The sequence below is a fragment of the Carcharodon carcharias genome, chromosome 6 (assembly GCF_017639515.1).
Source record: "Carcharodon carcharias isolate sCarCar2 chromosome 6, sCarCar2.pri, whole genome shotgun sequence".
Classification (NCBI taxonomy): Eukaryota; Metazoa; Chordata; class Chondrichthyes; order Lamniformes; family Lamnidae; genus Carcharodon; species Carcharodon carcharias.
The window spans coordinates 81,550,510-81,567,023 of record NC_054472.1 but is presented as its reverse complement, the minus strand read 5'-3'; the positions used below and the strand labels follow the sequence as shown (position 1 = coordinate 81,567,023).

General features: G+C 43.4%; 1 protein-coding gene across 1 annotated transcript in view; it reads left to right on the top strand.

Annotated features, from left to right (window-relative positions):
- Positions 1-16,514, top strand: part of kcnb2b (potassium voltage-gated channel subfamily B member 2b) — a 372,072-nt gene that overhangs the window by 164,606 nt on the left and 190,952 nt on the right. The window lies entirely within an intron of this gene.

Genomic DNA, 16,514 nt, shown 5'->3' with positions numbered 1-16,514 from the left:
ATACTTGAGATCAGTTTTATAAGCAGCATAAACTTCACTTGTATATTTTATTTGGATCCTGAAGTATGTTGAAGCCTGGAACATAGTCATCTGTTATCCAATCCAACTATATCTGTGGTTATATAAAAGTCTGATATATAAGGCAGGTGTTTCCCTCCAGGGGGGAAGCAGAATTTGGTACTTTTTCCTGGTCCACCTGCCCCTGGTGGGGAAAGGTCACCAGCACTGATTTTCAGGGGGGCACACCATTAACTGTCCTGGAGATGGGCACCCCATCCAATTAAGGACGATGAGCAGGCTTATGAAGCTGGAGGGTCAGAAGCCTTCCAGTTTAATAGGAGCAGCAGACTGCAATTTGGGAAATAAGGGAGAGGGTGCTTCAAAATGGAGGTGCCCCTCTCCAATTTTTTTTTAAACTTAAATTATAAAATAGATCTTACAACCAGGTCTTCACTGCAGGCTGCTACTGGAGGCCTCTTTCAGACAACTAAACTGATCCCTGGAGGTGTCTGGTAAATTCATTCCAGTGGACTACCTTTTAATTGGCCTCATTAGGCTCTCAACAAGCCATGTTGACTTCCTGCTGCTTGCCCCCACATCCCCGTTCTCCATCCCCCCCCTCCACAAAAATGGCCTGGGGCCGGGATAAAGTCAGAGAACTGACACACCACCCAACAGGGCTATTTTTAGCATCTGCCTGCCTACGATCCTGACCCCCATAGAGGCTGAAATTCCAGGCCATTGTGTTTGCCCATGGAGCATCACACCTCTAAAGTAGATAAAAATACAATTACTTTAAATATCAATTAAAACATTGAAATGTCATAAACTACATTGTGTTTAATAGCAATGCTGAGTGAGTAAAATTTTGCTTTCTGGTAGGAGAAAACTACAGCAAGGAATCACCCTACAATTTACCAAACAGCTGGGTAGCAGCTAGCAATGAGCAACCATCATCCAACAAGCACCAAAAGTCAAACCAATGAAATAATTCAAAAGGTATTTTCATACCGATTCAGCTGCAATTTGAACTTTTAAGCCAGACTACTTCATGCCTAAATAAGTAGCATTTATAACATAATAAACCTATAAAAGTAGGTAATTTAGAGCAAAATTATTAAACCTCCTGATAACAATGTCTCTATAGTGTTGCAAATCTTTGTTATAAAATCCTATCTTTTTCTCAGAGGCCTGTATGTGATGGGACCTCAATTTGCATAAATTCATGAGTGTCCTACCTGATTAAGGCTCTAAACCCACCGCTATGATTTTAACTCCTTTACAGTCCTGTATCCACTGGGCAAACTTGAGCTTAAACGTGACTTTAGGTGTGCCTTAATATCTTTGTGAGAGGAGAAATGGAGAAAATTTGAAAAGGAATGCATATGTGTGTTGCAAGAACAGTTGTTCCCTGTGGGTTGGATTTTGTCAAGGTCATCAGGACCCCAGCATTGGGGGTAATTCCGGGTCAAGAACCCAGATTTGGTGTTGGGGGGACATTGGCCTCCAGGAAAATTGCAAACAATTCAGAAGCCAATGAACCCCTGCACAGGATGGCCTGCAGCCACAGCTTTGGCAGGTGCATCCCAGCTAGTTCAAGCTGCGCCGATGAAGAGGAGGCATTGATGGCCCTGCAGGCCTATGCTAGGATGCCTTGTCCAGTTCGGTTGTGAGCTCCAGCCTCAACACATAGCTAGGCTGCTGTCAGGAAGATCACGGTGGCAGCAGCATCTCTCCCCCATTTGTCCAATAATGGGTGTAATTGCCTATCTGCTGCTGCTGGGCATCTAGCCTCTGCCACGTTCACCTCACCTTTGGCAAGATCACTTCGATAGAGGAATGTGTCGGGTAGCTGACCCAACGTGTTGTCTTCTCATTTTGCTCTTGCTCTTGGTCCTGGCTCCTATCCTGCTACTGCTGGACTGGGAAAATTCAGCCCATTATTATGCTCTCTTACATTTCAGATTGAATGACAAGCAATAAATGGCCCACTAATCACCCTTGACTGACAGTTTAGCACTTTCAATTTACAACCAAGTGAGGCAATAAAAATACAGCTTTTTTTTGATGAGTGTAGTTATCTAATTAATGAATTTGGGTCACTGTCAATCACGGATTGCACATATGTTTTCATTTAGAAGTAATGTCTTTGATGTAAAATTCCTAAAAGTTTTGTTATATATCATAAAATGGCCCCTCACAATAAGTAGTAGTTATATGGCAGCCCAGTGAATCAGTTAAAGGCAGCTACTTTAACCAGTAGGCTTGTGCAAGTCACATAAAATAAGCCTGTCCCTGCTCCAGTTTTTTCAAGGAAAAAATTCTGACAAACTTAGTGTTTCAGCATAGTAAAAAAACAAAAATGGAATAAAAAGTATAAGTTTAGTACAAAAGATCTGCAAAAAAATTGCAGTGGAATTCTTTTGAAAAATCTTAAAATGGCAGAGGCAAATGACAGAGATACAGTGCATTTGGAACTTTAATATGTTGTGCCATTAACAGTGGGTTAACAGTTTGTGACCAGGAGTTCACGTCAAACTGTGGAGGTATCATCCCAGATTTGCACTAAGTGCAGTAGCAAGCAGGAAAAAGAAAGTTTTTCCTGCTGGTCACAATGGCAGTTTTCGCACTGTATTGTCCAAACACCACCTCATTAATCATGCATTCCCAGGAAACACACCATTTCGTTGGTGGGCGGGCTCTCATTCACCTGCCACACCATCACCTCGCCGCTTCATCACACCAGATGCCACATTTAAAGTGCAGCCATGTGCACACCTCTCAGTGTTTCCAGCCCAGGACTGCTGCACAGAAGACCCAAAAAGCAAGAAGACTACAGCCCCCTGGTTTAATGAAGTGTCTCTCAAGCACCTTTTTGATGTCGGGAAATGCAGCATGTCATTGACGTGCAGAGCAGACGGCTGCAAACTGGTTTCACGAAGTCGTGAAACCTAGTTTTGGCCTTCTCACCACTCATGCCGCTGAACGCGCCCAATGCCAATAGGCACAGAAAATTCTGCCTTGTGTTACAAGAGGCAAGATATCATGCAGATGATTCTCCATAGGGTCAGAGGTACTTTTCATTCCTTGCCCCTCGCATTTACTTGCTACCAGTTAGCTTAAAAATGGCGTTGACAGAGACTAGGCAGTGAGCTTGCAAAGTCCTCTTTGACAAGGAAGCTGCAAGGTGTAGGAAAGAATATCAGAGGCTAGCGGAGAAAATAAAAATACATTACAATTAAAAATAAAGAAAAGATAAATGAAAGGAATCAGTAGCATTTTCCCTTTTATTGACCTATAGTCTATTGGAAGTCAACAGGCACAATTTAAACTCAGTGACATTTTTAATGAACATGTAAAAGTCGAATAGTTGGTCTTTTGCTACAACCTCACCCTCCAGATTAAACAACTAAGAACAATAAAACCATTGCAACTAAACTGAATGTTTACCACAACCTCAATGTGATAATTAGAATTCTCCCTTGATTTTATTTATAATCCATGGTTGGATGTTTAATATCTAATATTGAATTACTCTAAAATCATACAGTAGTAGTACATCATACTTCAAGTGAAGAGGGCACTCAGTAGAGTGCATACCTCAGCCATGATGTCTTAACTCAATGTTATTACAATTACGCAGCTCTTCCTGGAGGCTATTCCCTGCCTGGTTGGTGCTCTGTAACTACAAAGCCGGAAGAAAAAACCTTTTTGATTAAGAGCTTCCACCTCACTGTGAGGCTTCAGACTAAACCACAGCCAATTAAGTAGCTAACCAGAGGAGCAGGCACCACAAATGTCCCCATTCTCAAGGATGGGGGAGCCTAGCACATCAGTGCAAAGGACAAGAATGAAGCATTTACAACCATCTTCAGCCAGAAGTGCCAAGTGGATTATGCATCTCAGCCTCTGGAGGTCCCCAGCATCACAGCTGCCAGTCTTCAGCCAATTCGATTCACTCCATGTGATATCAAGAAACGCCTGAAGGCACTGAATACTGCAAAGGTTATGGGACCTAACAACAGTCCAGCAATAGTACTGAAGACTTGTGCACCAGAACTAGCCGCGCTTCTAATTCCGCTACAGCTACAACATTGGCATCTGCCGAGCAATGTGGAAAATTGCCCTGGTATGCCCTGTGCACAAAATGAAGGAAAAATACAACCCGGCCAGTTGCCATAGTCTACCCTTGGATCATCAGCAAAGTGATGGAAGGTGTCACTGAGAGTGCTATCAAGCAGCACTTGCTTAGCAATAACCTGCTCACTGAAGCTCAGTTTCGGTTTCGCCAGTGTCAGCTGGCTCTTGACCTCATTGCAAACTTGGTTTAAACATGGACAGTAGAGCTGGACTCAAGAGATAAGGTGAGAGGGACTACCCTTGACATCAATGCAGCAGTTGACCAAGTGTGGCATCAAGGAGCCCTAGGAAAACTAAAGTCAATGGGAATCAGAGAAAATTCCCCACTGGTTAGAGTCATGCCTATCACAAAGATGGTTGTGGTTGTTGGAGGTCAATCATCACAGTTCCAGGACATCACTGCAGGAGTTCCTCAGGGTAGTGTCCTATGTCCAATCATCTTTAGCTGCTTCATCAATGACCTTCCCTCTATCACAGGATTAGAAATGTGGATGTTCACTGATGATTGCACAATGTTCAATACCATTCGCGACTTCTCGGGTACTGAAGCAGTCTGTATGCAGCAAGACCTGGACTGATGAGTAGCAAGTAACATTTACACCACATAAGTGCCAGGCAATGACCATCTGCAACAAGAGAGCATCTAACCATCTGCTTGATATTCAACGGCATCACCCTTGCTGAATCCCCCAGCATCAACATCCTGGGGCGTTACCATTGACCAGAAACTGTACTGGACTAGCCATATAAATACTATGGCTACAAGAGCAGGTCAGAGACTGGGAATTTGATGGAGAGTAACTCACCTCCTGACTCTCCAAAGCCTGTCCACTATCTACAAGGCATATGTCTGGAGTGTGATGGAATGCTGTCCACTTACTGGATGATTGCAGCTCCAACAACATACAAGAAGCTTGACACCATCCAGGACAAAGCAGCCCGCTTGATTGGCACCCTATCCACCTTCTCAAACATTCACTTCCTCCACCACTGAGACACAGTGGCATCAGTGTACCATAGACAAGATGTACTGCAGCAACTCATCAAGCCTTCTTTGACAGCACCTTCCAAACCACAACCTCAACTACCTAGAAAGACATGGGCAGAAGATGTACGGGAACACCACCACCACCTGGGAGTTCCCCTCCAGTCCACACATGATTCTGACATGGAACTAGAATACCGTACCTCCACCGTCGCTGGATCAAGATCCAGGAATTCCCTTCCTAACAGCACTGTGGGTGTACCTACACCACATGGACGGCAACGGTTCAAGAAGGCAGCTCACCACCACCTTCTCAAGAGATGGACAACAAATGCTGGTTGTTGTAGGGTTGCTGAATTATGCTATTAATGATAGAGTTGATCTGCAGACACTTCTTTGGTGGAAACATTTAAGTTAATTGACAATATTCTCAGCAGCAACTACATGTGCGCTTTCAACTCCCTCAATCTGTACACTGACTGCTGAGGTAGCCTGCGCTACTCTCCTGTTGGTTACTGCAGATCATGTGATCTTGCCTAACAAGTGTTATTCTTAAAAGGTACATTGCACACTAAATAAAACCATAATTACTACATTCCTCCCCCTTTAACTCATCTATACATATTATATCTACAAGTACATATTTTTCAAGACAACATAATATTTACACTGGGTAAGGAATTTACAAGTTCAGTTTTCAGGTGGTTTCCTGGTACATGTGGAACGTAGCACCTCCACAACTTCAGATTCTTTGTCAGGAAACTCCTTTTCCAGAGTTGCCTGAACATCAGGTGCTTTGGTGGGCACTTGCAGTTCTGTGTCCTCAACTCTTTCAGGAACATCAGATATGTCAGTCCTGGGTTGAGTATTCTCAACAGGAAACTCATCCGGTCATGATCACTGGTGGAACCATATCTTGGTGATTTGTTTCTCTCATCCTTAAATGGCCCATATGTTTACAGATGATCCTGCCTTCTGCCTCCATGTGGTAAGACAGAGGTCCAGTCACCGCACTTGTTTCACCCGGTAACCACTTTAGTCCTTCCCTGAACTTTTTCACAGATACCGGCTTTCCCACAGTAACTTTCCTCTGGCGACTATGCCAGTCGTATCTAGTTTTCTGGCTTCCCTGACTCCATTCCACATTCCCCTCTAAATTCGGAATTATTGAGCTCAATCTTGTCCTCAGACGAGATTATTTCAACAATAACTCCTCAGGTGCGACACCTGTTGTTGTGTGAGGGGTAGTCTTGTAATGAAAAAGCATGCTAGCTTGGTTGCCAAGGAATCACCAGTTAAGTTCTTCATACCTGCCTCGAACATTTGAACTGCCCTTTTGGCCAGTCTGTTTGAGGAAGGATTGTATGGTGCAGTTTTCACGAGTTGAGGATGATAAACTGTTGAAACTCAGCACATTTAACTGTGTACAGCCGTATATGTACTGGTGAAATTTCTTAACACCAAAGATGATGGACAGGCCTTTTTCTATCTGCGAGTATCCCTTTTCTGCTGTGGTAAGTGTTCTTGATACATAACCTATTGGTTGTTCTGTGCCATCATCCAGATGAGAGAGCACTGCTCCCACTCTGGGGAAATGCGTCACATGTCAGCACTAATTCTTTCGTCTGGTCATAATGCACTAATTGTTTGGATGAGTTCAACAATTGTTACACCTTTATGAAAGCTTCTTTCTGGGGCGTCTTCCAAGACTAGCGTTGGTTCTTTTTGAGTAGAGAATGCAGAGGGACCAGCACTATAGACAAATTGGATAAGAACCACCATAATAGTTGATCATTCCTAGGAATGATTTGAGCACTGAGACGTTCTTCGGCGCAGGTGCCTTTCACTTTCTCCTCAACCGCGTGGAGGCCCTGTGAATGTACCCGGTGACCCAAATAGATTAACTGCCTCGCTTGGAACGTGCACTTTTCTTTTTTTTTTAATGCACTCCAGCTTGCTAGAAATGTTTTAAGATTTCTAAGTTTGCTAAATGCTCTTTTTCAATGAATCCTGTCACCAATACATCATCTAAACAGACTACAACCTGGGGCAGTCCTTGCATTAAGATTTCCATTGTTCTGTGAAAGATGGCACAAGGGGAGGAGACACCGAAAGGCAATCATGTATATTGGTACAGCACTTTGTGGTTATTAATTGTGATAAATTCCCAGGAGACATTATTCAATTCTATTTGTTGATAAGCATGACTCATGCCAAGCTTTGTGTACATTGCCCCTTCTGCCAGCTTGGCCTACAGGTCTTTGATTTTTGGAATAGGGTGCCCGTCTAGCTCAGCTACTTTATTAACTGTCAGTTTGTAGTCTCCACAAATTCGGATGCTTTGGTTGGGTTTAAGGATGGGGAATGTCCATTCTGAGAATTGAACAGGTTGTAAAACGTCCAGTTTCTCTAGTCTGTTCAGTTCAACATCGACTTTTTCCCTCGCAAGGCATGTGGCACCGACCTCATCTTCATGAAGTAAGGGGTTGCTTCCAGATCCACATGAATCTTGGCTTGCAGGCTCTGGATTTTCCTCAGTTTGTCCTTAAAAGACATTGGCGTACATTCTAAGTAGCTCTGGTAGCCCACTTGCACTCAACTGGAAAATTTCAGCCCATTCTAACTTAATTTCCTTTAACCAATTTCACCCCAGGAGGCTTGGCCCATCACCTGCTACCACTGTCAAGGGTAGCTTTGCCGATTTGCTTCCATAATGGACAGCTACTATGCTTATGCCTTTTATTTGAATGTCTTTAGCCATGTGTGTTTTTAGCTTGGCGGCTGTTTCTTCTCAACTTAACTGATGTTCACCATTATTCAGATATCTGAATGTTCCCCAACTACTGTAGTGGAAGCCCCTGTGCCCACTTCCATTCTAACAGGTTTGCCATTAACTTTTGCTGTGACAAACATTGTTTAATCTGGAAGTTTGAAAGACAGAACCAATGAGTAAATGTCTGAATTTGTTGTTTCAGGCTCTTCTACACTGTAGATTTCATTGGGCTTCTTCTTTTGTTCACAAACCTGCTTGAATCAATCTTGCACTGCCTTGTCATATCTCCATTTCTAAGGCAATAGTAACATGCGATTTTTTAAAAACTGTCAATCGCTAAAAGACTGCTTGTTTCCACCTCTGTTAAAATTATTCTTCTATTTCGCTGCTAAGTTATTTTTCTTTATTCTTCGGCTTGCAGGGGCTGTTTCCCACTTTTCAGCAGAGTCACTTTCTCGCGCCATTTTTGGTTGATGTTCCACCCAATGTGGGGGCGGTGCAATTTTGCGCACCCTGTGTTGCTTTTGAATCTCTTACTGCACTTTCCATGGCCATTGCTATCTCTAGTGCCTTTTTGAAATCCAGATTCACTTTGGGCGATAATCTTTTCTGAATAGTGTCCTCTTTCACACCACAAACTAAACGATCTCTGAGCATGTCAGAGTCATACTGAGTTCACAATGTTCCATTAGGTGCTTCAAATTTGCCACATAGCATGCAGTTGTCTCACGCATTGCTCTATTCCACCAATTAAACCGGACCTCTGCATTGGGACGGAGGGCTTTGGTTGAAAGTGACCCTTCATGAGGTCCCAAAATTCTTCAAATCCAGGGCACTGGGTTCCATCAAACTTCGAATCAGACTGTAGGTTTTGCTCCCAAGAGGATCGCTCGCCTCTTCCCTTCCCCCATAATCTCGTTCACTTGAAAAAAGAACTTGAGGCATTCTGTGTATGAGACCAATCATCTGTGGCAGGTTCAAAAGGATCAATTCACCAAAATTGTGGCATTTTGAGAGGGGATAACTTCTTCAATTCAAACAGAGCTTGCTACTCACAATCACTGGGCGAGGTACAGTGCTGATTTATTTTTAAGTTGATTTCTTCTGCTCAATCCTGTTTCATCCTCATCGCCAGTTTGTTGTAGGGTGGCCAAGTTGTGCTATAAATGATAGAGTTGATCTGCAAACACTTCTTGGATGGAAACATTAAGTTTATTCACAACATACTCAGCAGCAACTACACGTGTGCTTTCAACTCCCTCTGTCTCTATACTGACTGCTGAGGTAGCCTGCGTTACTCTCCTATTGGTTACTACAGACCATGTGGTCTTGCCTAACAAGTATTATTCTTAAAGGTACATTACAAACTAAGTAAAACCATAAGCTACACTGGCCTGATCAGTGACACCCACACCCTGTGAAAGAATTTTTAAAAAACAACCTGTTCTGAAAACTCCATTCATAGCAGTATTGTACTCAACTACAATCTGTAACCTCATGGTTCAGTGTATTCCCTATTCTACCATTACCACCAAGCCAGGGGATCAACCGTGGTTCAGTGAAGAGTGCAGGAGGGTATGCCAGGAGCAGCATCAGGAATACCCAAAAATAAGGTGTCAACCTGGTGAAGCCTACAACGCTTGCGTGCCAAGCAGCAAATTATAGAGCTAAGTGATTCCACAACCAATGGATCAGACCTAAGCACAGTAGTCCTGCCACATCCAGTTGTGGACGGTGGACAAATAAACAAGTCACTGGAGGGTTCCACAAATATCCCCATCCTCAATAATGGGGGCGCAAAACACATCAGTGCAAGAGACAATGCTGAAACATTTGCAACAATCTTCAGCCAGAAACGCCAAATGCATGATCCATTTCAACCTCCGCTGTGTTTCATAGATGGATATCCATTACCGAATCAGGCAGTAGAAGATATTCTGTGAATCACAGCTGCTTTATTGGTAAACTATAGCTCAGTACAAATACCAGTTTCTACTCTTCACTTCAGGATCCTCTCCCATCCAGAAGGAAACATCCCCCACTGGGGAAAAACCCAGCTCTTAACTACAGGCTTTAATGAGCATCACCTACTCTCAATTCACTCTGAAGCTTGTCCTGGTTTACTCTTAAAGGGACCTGCATTTCTAACATTGTCACTTCAGAGGTCCCCAGCATCACAAATGCCAGCCTTCAGCCAATTCGATTCACTCCACGTGATATCAAGAAATGGCTGAAGGCACTGGATACTGCAAAAGCTATGGGCCCTGACAACATTCTAGCAATAGTACTGAAGACTTGTGCTCTGGAACTTGCCACACCCCTAGCCAAGCTGTTCCAGTACAGCTACAACACTGGCATCTACCCGGCAATGTGGAAAATTGCCCAGGGAAGCAAGACAAACCCAACCTGGCCAATTACTGCTCCATCAGTGCACTTTCGGTCTGCATTAAAGTGATGGAAAGGGTCATCAACAGTGCTATAAAACAGCATTTGCTCAGCAATAACCTGCTCACTGACATTCAGTTTGGGTTCCACCAGGGCCACTTGGGTGCTGATCTCATTACAGCCTTGGCTCAAACATGGACAAAAGAGCTAAACTCAAGAGGTGAGGTGTGAGGAACTGCCCTTAACATCATGGCAGCATTTGACCAAGTGTGGCATCAAGGAGCCCTAGCAAGACTGGAGCCAATGAGAGTCGGGGGGAAAACTTTCCGCATTACCTGACACAAAGGAAGATGGTTGTGGTTGTTAGATGTCAATCGTCTCAGTTCCAGGACATCAATGCAGGAGTCCACCAGGGGAGTATCCTAGGCCCAACCATGTTCAGCTGCTTCATTCATGACCTACCTGCCATCATAAGGTAAGAAGTGGAAGTGTTTGCTGATGATTGAACAATGTTCAGCACTATTCGTGACTCCTCAGAATCACAGATTGGTTACAGTACAGAAGGAGGCCATTCAGCCCATTGTGGCTAAGCTGGTTCTCCAAAGGAGCAGTTCACCTGGTACCACTCGCCCGCCTTATCCCCTAGCACTGCATAATCTTCCTTTTCAGTTAATAATCAAATTCCCTCAAATTACTTGATTGAACCTGCCTCCACCACACTCTCAGCAGTGCATTCCAGATCCCATTCACTCGTTGCATGAAAAAGTTTTTCCTCATGTCACCATTGTTTCTTTCAGCAATTAACTTAAATCTGTGCCTTCTTGTCCTCCATCCTTGCAGTGGGAATAGTTTTTCCCTATCTATGTTGTCCAGCCCTCATGATTTTGAATACCTCTATCAAATCTTCTCCCAATCTTCTCTTCTCCAAGGAACACAGTCCCAACTTCTCCAATCTATCTACGTGACTGAAGTTTCTCATCTCCCATTCTCGTGAATATTTTCTCCACCCTCTCTAATGCCTTCACATTCTTTCTAAAGTCTGACACCCAGATCTGGAAGCAATACTTTAGTTAAATGCCAAACCTGTGATCTTTACAAATCCAACATAACTTCCTTGCTTTTGTGCTCTATGCCCCTATTAATAAAGCATAAGGTGCTATATGCTTTATTAACCATTCTTTCAACGTGACCTGCCAGTTTCAATGATTTCTGCAGGTATACACACAGGTCCCTTCACCCTCTTTAAAATTGTATTCTTTATTTTATATTGTCTCTCTGCGTTCTTTCTTCTAAAATTAATCACTTCATACTTCTCTGCATTGAATTTCATCTCTCACTTATCCGCCCGTTCCACCAACTTCTCCATGGCCTTTTAGGTTCTACACCACCCTCCTCATAGTTCACAATGTTCCCAAGTTTCATATAATCCTCAAATTTTGAAATTGTGCCCTGTACACTAAGGTCTAGGTCATTTACATACATCAGGAAGAGCAGGGGTCCTAAAACCAACCCTTAGGGAACTCCACTATAAACTTGCCTCCAGTCCAAAAAACATCCATTAAACATTACTCTCCTGTTTCCTATCACTCAACCAACCTTAAGTACATTTCATCCAATCCTGGTGCCCTCATCAACTTTAAGTACAAACAATGTATCCAATAACTCATCAATTTTAAACCCCTCTAGTGTCTGAGCTACCACCTCCTTCACCATGGCCTAGGTAGCATCTTCTTCCTTGCATTCATTTAATACCTTAGCCATGCTTCTTGCCTCCATGCCGAAATCCTCCTTTTTGGTCCCTAATCAGCTAGTGCTCCTTTTACAACCCTTTTATTACTTATATACCTACAAAAGGCTTTTGGATTCATTTTTATGTTAGCTGTCAGTCTCTTCTCATACTCTCTCCTTGCTCCTCTTATTTGTCTTTTTTTATTACCCTCTGTATCTTCTATATTGGTTCTCAGTTCTATTATTCACCTAACATCTGCCATAAGCACACTTTTTCTTCTTCATCTTAATCTCTATCTCTTTTGTCACCCAAGCACCTCTGGATTTGCTTGCCCTACCTTTCCCATTTGTGGAAATATACCTTGACTGTGCCAGAGTTATCTCGTCTTTAAAGTCATTCCATTGTTCAATTACAGTTTTGCTTGCTAACCTTTGATTCTAATTTATCTGGGTCCGATCCAGTTTTCTCATGAACAGACTCTTGGAACTCTTGCCCCTCTCTGCCCTTTACATTACTACTATTCCAGATTATATTCGGATAATTGAAGTCCCCCGTTATAACTACTCTATAATTCTCGCACGTCTCTCTAATTTCCTTGCAAATTTGTTACATCTTTCCTACTAGTTGGTGTTTTATAGACTACACCATGCAATGTAATTGCACTTTTTTTCTTTCTTAGTTCTAGCCAAATAGATTCTGTTTTTGACCCCTCTGGGACATCCTTCTCTCTCCAGCACTGCAATGCTCTCCTTGATCAATATTGCCACCCTCCTCCTCTCTTTCCTTTCCTATTATTCCTGAACACTTTATACCCAGGAATATTTAACACCCAGGCCTGCCCTTCTTTGAACCAAGATTCCGTTATAGCCACATCATCATACTTCTACATGGCTATCTGCACCTGCGACTTATTGCCACACTCCGCACATTCACATACATGCACAGTAACCCTAATTTCGACTGTATTATTCTATCCCTTATTCTGACCCCACCTAATAGCTTAGTATTTCCTACGCTAGTACCATCTGCCTTCCAAGTATTCTGTGCACCTTGGTATTCCTGTCTGATATTATCTCCTGGTTCCCACACCCCTGCCAAGTTGGTTTAAAACCTCCCCAATAGCACTAGCAAATAGCCCCACAGAGAAATTGGTCCTCGCTCTGTTTAGGTGCAACAATTACAGCTGTACAGGTCCCACCTTCCCCCAGAGCTGGTCCCAAATTTACAGGGAATGTTCTTCCCTCCTGCAGCATATTTCCAGCCTTGCACTCATCTGCTTTATCCTCCTATTTCTATACTCATTAGTGTGTGGCACCTGGAGTAATCCGGAGATTGCTATTTTTGACGTCCTGCTGGCAAATTTCCTACCTAGCTCTCTAAATTCTGACTGCAGGACTACATTCCTCTTTCTGCCTATGTAGTTGATACCAATATGAAACAGGACTGCTAATTGTTCACCCTCCCCCTCGGGGTGCTCTGCAGCCTTATCAATTACTTCCTTGATCCTTGCCCAAGGAGGCTACATTCCATCCTTGATTCATGTTTGTGGCTGCAGAAAAGCCTGCCTGTTCCACTAGCTATTGAATCTCCTACCATTATTGCTCTTCCAGTCTTTTTTCTGCCCCCCCCCCCCCCCCCCCCCCCCCCCCCCCACCACTGTACAACTGAGTAAACTGTGGTGCCATGGGCTCTGGCTGTACCCCCAGAAGATCTATCACTCTCATCATTATTCAGAACCAAATACTGGTTGGAAAGTGAGATGCACACAGGGGATTCCTGCACTAGCTGCCTGTTTCTTCTTGACTGCCTGGTGGTCACCTATTCCTTCTGTCCCTGCGCATTATTAAGCTGCGGGGTGACCACATTTACAAACCTGCTATTCACGAGGCTCTCAACCTCACAGACACACTGCAGTGATGCTAGCTGCTTCCCAAGCTCCAAAACCTGGAGCTTGAGCTGCCGCAGCTGATGACACCATCTGCCCCTGTGGTTATCTAGGGCACAGGAAGCGTCCTTGAATCCCCACATGGCACAGGATGAGCACTCTAAAGGTTGAAGCAGCCCTGCTATCCCTCTAACACGTAAAAACCTTGCTACTATTCATAAGCTTTGCTACTTAAAAAAAAGACTCACCAACTACTCACTTCCCTTCTGTTGATGTCATTTAAATATAGGGATGCTAATTGAATGCCTTACTTAAAAATTAACATGTTTAATTTTAATTTCCCAGCTGCTTAGACTCCATCCCTAACTTTGGAGAAAGGGAAACAGTAGTAATATTCATCAGCCAATCAGCTAACAGCTTTCTTGTGATATCACTGTTTGATTTTTTTCCCCCAAACTCAAGGGCTCCTAGGTCTGCTGCTGTCTCCTCAGCCAAGTGCATTAACAAACATAATAACGAAAACAATCACTCCACTCTTCTTTGAATTGTTTCCAGGGCCTTAATATCCTTTGCCATGTAAGGAATCCAAAATTGGATACAGTATTCTTGATGTGGCTGAACCAAGGCCTTGTGCAAGAATTGTAGCTTTGCTTTTAATTATCCTGGTTATATGCCCTAAATCCTACTTACTATAGCAACAACCTCATGCAATGCTTATGGGCCTTCAATGTTTCATGAGCTATAATAATTAAGCCTTCTTCCACTCAGCTGCTTTGAGTAGGCAATCCTGTATGGTGTACAGAACAACTGATTTTTATCTAACACCTTTAACATAATAAAATGTTCCAAAGCACTTCACAGGAACATTATAAAACAAAGTATGACATTGAGCCACATAAGGAGATATTAGGTCAGAAGAGCAAAGCTTGGTCAAAAAGATAGGTTTTAAAGGAGGAAAGCAAAATAGAGGGGTAGATGTTTTTTTTCTTTATTCATTCATGGGATGTGGGTGTTGCTGGTTAGGTCAGCATTTATTGCCCATTCCCAATTGCCCTTGCTTAGAGGGCATTTAAGAGGCAACCACATCACTGTGGGTTATGTGTCACATGTAGGCCAGACTAGGTAAGGATGGCAGAATTCCTTCCTTAAAGGACATTAGTGAACCAGTTGGGTTTTTATGACAATCAGCAGTGGTTTTGTGGTTGTCATCTGACTTTTAATTCCAGATTTTTACTGAATTCAAATTTCACTATCTGCTGTGGTAGCAGTTGAACCTGGGTCCCCAAAGCATTACCCTGGGTCTCTGGAATACTAGTCCAGTGACAATACCACTATGCCACCGCCTCCCCAATGTAGGGAGTGTAGAGCCCAGGCAACTGAAGGCGCAGCTACCAATGGTGGAACAATAAAATCGTGACTGCTCAAGAGGCCAGAATTAGAGGGTTGTGGACCTGGATGAAACTTCAGGGATAGGAAAAGGTGAGGCCATGGAGAAATTTGAAGTCAAGAATGTTAATTTTTCAATCAAGGTATTGCTTGACCAGGGTTTGCCAAGTGCAAATCAGCATGCACAGATAGATAAACAGGACATGGTGAAAGTTAAGACATAAACAGCTGAGTTTTGAATGACCTCAAGTATATGGAGAGTAGAATGTGAGAGACTAACCAGGAGTGCATTGGAATAGTCAAGTCTAGAGGTAACAAAGGCATAAGTGAGGGTTTCAGCTGCGAGGACTACTGAAGCAGCCCAAGTCCAATACAGCAAGACCTAGACAACATCCAGACTTGGGCTGACAAGTGGCAAGTAACGTTCGTGCCACACAAGTGCCAGGCAAAGACCATCTCTAACAAGAGAGAATCTAACCATCGCCCCTTGATATTCAATGGCATTACCATCGCTGAATCCCCCAATGTCAACATCTTGGGGGTTACCATTGACCAGAAATTGAATTGGACTAACCATATAAATGCTGTAGCTAAAAGAGCAGTTAAGGGTCTAGGAATCCTGCAGCAAGTAACTCACTTCCTGACTGCTCAAAGCCTGTCCACCATCTACAAGGCATAAGTCAGGAATGTGTTGGCATACACTCCACTTGCCTGGATGAGTGCAGCTCCAACAACAGTCAAAAAGCTTGACACCATCCAGGACAAAGCAATCCACATGATTGGCACCTCATCCACAAATATTCATTCCCTCCACCACCGAAGTACAGTTACAAGATGTACGACAGGAACTCACCAAGGCTCCTTAGACAGCACCTTCCAAACCCACGACCACTACCATCTAGAAGGACAAGGGCAGCAGATACATGGGAACACCACCACCTGGAAGTTCCCCTCCAAGCCACTCACCATCCTGACTTGGAAATATATCGCTGTTCCTTCACTGTCGCTGGGTAAAAATACTGAAACTCACTACCTAACAGCACTGTGGATGTGCCTACACCACATGGACTGCGGAGGTTCAAGAATCCAGCTCAATACCACCTTCTCAAGGTCATTTAAGGATGGGCAATAAATGCTGGTTTAGCCAGCGACACCCACATCTCATGAATGAATAAAAAAATAATTTTGACAGCTGTGACAAATTGCCCCACCGTGAATCAATCCACACCAT